The 5,814-nt window shown below is 48.0% G+C and overlaps 1 long non-coding RNA gene across 1 annotated transcript; it reads right to left on the bottom strand.

Moving 5' to 3' along the window:
• Window positions 1-3,999: 3,999 nt before the first annotated feature.
• LOC144123529 (uncharacterized) lies at window positions 4,000-5,605 on the bottom strand. Its single transcript, XR_013313110.1, has 3 exons — window positions 4,881-5,605; window positions 4,635-4,762; window positions 4,000-4,118 (listed from the first exon to the last, which is right to left on the bottom strand). It is a non-coding gene; the product is annotated as an uncharacterized LOC144123529 (long non-coding RNA).
• Window positions 5,606-5,814: the final 209 nt, after the last annotated feature.

The following is a 5,814-nucleotide window of genomic DNA, read 5'->3' as shown; positions in this document are numbered from 1 at the left end:
AGAAGCGGCGGCGCACGCTGTTCTATGTGCGGGATACGCCAGTGGGAGCATCATGGAGCTGTTTAAAGGGGTTGCGAAACACAGCTTGAACGGATGCCGGTTACACTTCAGGTGAATCCTTTGTGTCACACAGATGCTGACTCAAAAAAAATTACGAGAATCGATGCATAGGAACGGAAGTTATTCAATGAAGAAATTTCAAAAAACAAGCAAACAAAATGCTGCCCTCAACTCGATTTTCGCGCAGTTTCCCATTCCCATTTCACTCACCCAATAACGAAACTTAGTATGACGAATCAAACCAGCCTATCTGAACACGTGGAGGAAGTTTGCACTCCATGGTTGCCTGTTGTCTGTAACTCGTTCATGCCAAGGCTGGCAGCGCCGTTTGCATGGTTACAACAACCATGTGAACGCCCAGCTGACCCAGCGATGCTTCATCGTCACGTCGACGGCGCAGAAGGGAACACTGATCAGTGACGTTCCCTTATGGATCCGAACTCGAGCCAACACCCTCTCAATACTTTCTTCAGGCCTCTCCAGGCCCTCCTTTCCACAAGCGCTACGTCACGCCAAGTGTCCGGCTGCTCGACTCGCTCGGTTGTCTCCCTCGGCGTGCAAGGCATGCTCGCGCTTGCCCGGGCAAGCACAGGCACCAACGCAGTCTTGCAGTGAGCGTCTAGCTGCTGCCAGAGTCTGGCATTGGGTTCATTTCTTTTCATCCTCGCACGACTGTATCTGTTTCGTGTGGCCATTTCTTGCGTGGCGTGCGTACGTACGTACCTGTGCTAGCGCACGAATGGGAAACTCGCCTGGGGCGCGATTACGGATCAGTCTCAAAAAACTGTCTCAATATTGAGACAGTGACGTCAAAATGACGACACCGAGAAATGCCGACCGCCGAATCGGCCAATACGGAGCCAGGAGGCGGTGGGCTCCGCCCCGAAACCACTAATCGCACGACAAGGGACCGTAGACTAATGTTTTGCAGTAAAAACGCAGTGAATAAAAACGAGTAATGTTTTATTTTGCTAAATAACTGTATTTCAAACCCAACAGCACCAAGCAAAAGAACCAGTGTTTTCATTTTTGCAATTAAGTTTGCTGTTCAGTCACTTTTTTTGCCGCGAAGGTGTGCTGTCAGCGGTATAGCGTGAACATGTTAGTCTGAAAATGAACAAAAACGCAATGAAGAAAACAAGTAATGTTTTATTTTGGTAGTAAACTGTGTTGCAATCTCAACAACACGAGGGAAAATTAGAAGCATTCTCAGTTTTGCAATTAAATTTGCTGCAGGTTAACTTCTCTTGCCATGAGGGCGCGCTGGCAGTGGCATAACGTGAACATGGCGGTCTGCAAAAAAACAGCTGATTCCATGGCTAGTTCCTGTTTTTTCGCGTGTCGTCTAAAATCAAGGTACTTTGCGGATGTCTTAAGTGCGCAGAAAAATCTGATTGAAGGCAGTGAATGCTACGGGCCTGCCGAGATCAACTTACAAGCAGCGATCGGCTCGAAAATCGACGAAGACAACTTTAGTCTGTGTTCTCGGTCGGCGCCTATCGATCACCGAGTGACGTGTGGTTCTGTTTATTTTCTTTAGAAAATACCAGAAAACCATGAATCATCACATAGAAGCAACTGCCGACAGACAGGTGCAGCTGCTGATAGCTTGCAATCTCGGTGCGGGAAATGAGAGCCGACACGGCCTGCCTCTGTGGCAGCACTCTTCTGCCTCGTAACCAAGTGTTGCCGCCCACATCGGGCTAAGCACTTGATGTTCCGTTTGTATTTTTGTAGCTCCGTTCGGTTTATGTTCAGTTGTTGCCGTAGTTTCTTTTTTTTCCTGTGCAAGATGCAGAAATTGTGATGTTTATGCTCCACTTTGTTTAGAGAGAAAGGAAGCACTTGACTTGATAACTTTGCTATTGTCACCGAGGAGAGAACGAGCTTGTTCCATTAACGTTATTTACTGATCATGTAGTAGATCCAGGGTCAACCTGGAAAGAAGTAGTTTGCTTGTATAGAGGCTAATTGCAACTGGGCAGAAAGTTGAGCAAGTTTGTTCATGTTTGCTGGTACACAGCGCTTGAATTGCATATGATCCAGGGCAGTGAGGTAGGTAGGACAGGGCAGTGATGTGTAATATTGTATTTTGCTCAGCAGGCGGAGTGATGTTGGTATAACTGGGTTTGGTGAGGGCAGTGTTTGAAGGGCTTTAAATACTTTGCATAGCTTCTAACATGCACTTCCTTTCAGGTCGGAAGACCACTTGTTTTTTTTTTAAATTATGGTCCATCATATCTGAGACACCCTGTATACAGGCCACTCCAGTTTGAAAGGGAACAGCCAGTTGAAAATGACTAGGACATTAAATACCTAGGCGAAAAGTAGCTTGACAGCAGTTGCACTTATCACACATATTATATGATAGCACAAGGAGCTTGTCCGGCCATTCGGCATTGTCACCGTCTCGTGTCATCATGGACAAGACTTCATAGCCCTGTGTTACGCAAACCAAGCTAGGTGTCAGTTATGGGGCAATAACCGAGTGCTCAAAATTTTCCACAATGGAGCTGCCTGTATATTCTTAGAGCTGTAGAGCATTTCCAGTAACGGTGTTGCATGATTTGTGATTGTAAACTAACCTCTAATCACACACCATCTCCTTGATGATGTGTCTGTGATGTTTACACATCTTTGTCTATCAGTGAAGATGTTCTAGTCATTCAGCAGTCATTGTAGCCACTGCACCTTACAATCTTTATTACGCATTGTTGTACAGCGGTTTCCTTGAAGTAGGTACAGCTTTTAGCACAGAGCGAAACCCCTAGTCACACACCATTACGCTAAAAGCTTAGCTTTGGTATTTACACTTCTTATATGTGCCAAAATGTTTTGTAGTCCGGAAAATGCATCATGTACACTGTACTATGCCATATTTATTGTACAGGTAGCCTCTGTATGAAAGAAAACATGCACTTTGAACTCAATTTTTCAGATATTTTTTCTTAACTGCACTCAGAAATGCCATACGGTAATTGTACATCAAGGTAAAGTATGCTTGTATGTACACTGCCTTTTCTGCAATAGAAACACTCGTGTCAAATGCTGTGCCTAAAAAAATAAACGCGCTTACTGAATATATGGTGCAATAAAAAACAGCTTTTTGATTCCAAAAAGCATCACAAATATTTCATGCCTTATTCCAGCACTACACGTTTGGTTCATGCATGTTCGTCACACAGGTAATGACCACAGGCACTCCACCAAGCTGGAAGGAGACAGCAGAGAAGGGGCAGGTGGGCTGACATAAGCATTGACAAAAGAGAGTTCAAAATGATGCTTTTCTGAAATTGGGCGAGCTGCTTCAACACCTTTTCCGTCTTCAGGAAGAGACTGCGCAACACGCTGCTGAGGGACTGGAAGATATACTAGCAAACACACTGAAAATGAAGTGGCAGCCGGTGGGGGGCACTTGTTTGTCACTGCTGGCTTCTCGCTGCACACAGGTTGGCCAAGGGCACAACCACATCACACAATTGCTCACACACTTGCAGATGTGTGTTATGCAATGACACAAGGAAATGACAGTGGCAACAGGGGAAGAGTGCCTGATATGACTCTCTATGCCAGCATGGTGAGTCGTCTCTGGACGCTAGATTTTCCATCGCAACTGCCGCTGCACCATCCCTCGGTACGCCTTCCTCTGGAGACGGGTCATCCTAGAGAGGCCAAAAGTACAGCACCGCATGCTCTTCTCAGGAGGCAGGTGAGGAGGGATCCCGTCTGTACGAGGCAGCCACCATTTAGAGGTGGCCCGTTGTTATCTGGGTCAGAGGCAGTGTTGCCTGCACCCTCTGCTGATATGGGCACATCCAAACAGAGGCTGTGAAGTGCAGCACGTGCGGTGATGATGCGCACTGTCCACTTCCACTGGCACTGGTGCATCCGGTGTCCTTGAAAGCAACGGAAGCAGCTCTCCGGCACACCAATACAGCGCTCAGCCACAAATTGTGTGAAAGCATGTGGCGTGTTGTACAGGCCTTCTGCTGAGTCAGGTCTGTAATGTCATGCAACTGGTGCAGGCAGCCATGGCTCCAGTGGGTAGACATAGTCTCCTGCATAACAAAAAATGATGCAGCTAAGCATGTCCTTTCTCAGTGATCTCAACAGCATTACAAGACACTCTGCTATACAGTAGAAAACTCACGCCAAGTAGCCCACATCCAGGCTTTGCTGAATATGACATTCAAGAGCATACATACATGCAGGATTTAGATGTATAAGTGAGCACTACTGTAAGGTCAGTCTTTTACCACCATATTCATATAAATGATGCGCTATGATTGCCTACAAAACACAAGCGCTGTCAGGTGCATTTTGCTTTGGTTTCTTCAACAGAAAAGGCTATGCATTTCAACAATGTAATATGTGTCCTGTGTTTCTGCTGCAATTATATTTAACAAAAGGAAAGGGTGGCAATACACTGTATCATACTGTAAAGTGTCTGCATTTGTGTAACTGTCCAGACTGATTCTTGTAGCTTTAGCAGATCCGGCCAAATGCATAGTGCTGGAGCTCAATAGATGTGACTGAGTTCGCCCGACGGGTGACACGGCTATTTTACTGCTTACCCAGAAAAAAAATCACCGTCGTCCAGCAGGCCTTCCTCCGCCTCGGAATGCCGCCAGACAAACACGTCGCGGAAGGATCCGGGTCAGCGCGAGTCCACGGCCACGATGCACATGTTCGCGCCACAGATCTGAGAAAAAACAAGCACAGCCCGTACTCACTCTCGCTGCCGAGGCCCGCACTTGTAGCTCATGCACTTGTAGCACTTGAACTCATGCGGTCAAAAACAGTGGCCGAGGTATACTCACTATTACGTCCGCAGCGTAGAACCGCTTGCGGCTCGTTCGCAGCACTGCCCCCAGACTCCTTGATAGTGATGAGTGCCCAATCGACACACCCGACGACGCCGGAGATGCTGCCGCGGCGAACGTTTAGGCAAAGGACGCCCTCCTTCGCCGCCGCCTTCTCCTCGGGTCTCCTCGGACAGCGAACACCCCCCTTCTGTTACCCAACGTTGACATTGGTCTCCGCTGCCCGCCGCAAAGGCTTGTTCACAGTCGGTTGGGCTGCGCCGACGTTTTCTTCATTTCCAACGGCGCCTTGAAACCCACCGGAGGCGAAGAAGCGCAGCGCGCACAGCACCTGCCGCTCCACTGACAGCGCACTCACCCGCGCACTTCCCAGTTCAACGGCGAGTTCGTCGCACAGACGCTGCGCAGTCTCCTCGAAATAACTCTCCCGCGCGTCAAAGTCGTCTTCATGCACCCTCCGACACCGTTGCTCGCGCGGTCACCCGCGTATACGACGATGTAAACAGCCGCCATTTTCTGTCTCAAACGTGTTGATACTACTTTTTCCAGTCTCAAAAAATCGTCTCAATCTGCCCGCATAATTAGATGGCCAACGTCACCACTTCTGCGCCATTTACGACGTCAGTCAGTGACGAAAAAAATCAAAATGGCCGCCGACCAATAGGAGAGAGGCAAATGATATACTTTTTGAGACAATTTCGATTGAGACTGATCCGTAATCGCGCCCCTGAAGTTCATCGCTGAATGCTTGTCGTGTCGCGAGTGCAACTTCGTGAAACATGGGCCGATGCTTTGTTCCCGGGTGCCGCAGAAACTACGATAATGGCCCAAAAGTACGTGTTTATTGCTTCCCAAGAGACGAAGTACGAAGAAAAGTACGGTTGCGAGTCATTCCACGGATGGATTTCACACCTACAGTGCATTCGAGGGT

The sequence above is a fragment of the Amblyomma americanum genome, chromosome 3, assembly GCF_052857255.1.
Source record: "Amblyomma americanum isolate KBUSLIRL-KWMA chromosome 3, ASM5285725v1, whole genome shotgun sequence".
NCBI lineage: Eukaryota > Metazoa > Arthropoda > Arachnida > Ixodida > Ixodidae > Amblyomma > Amblyomma americanum.
This window is presented reverse-complemented; position numbering and strand designations above follow the sequence as displayed.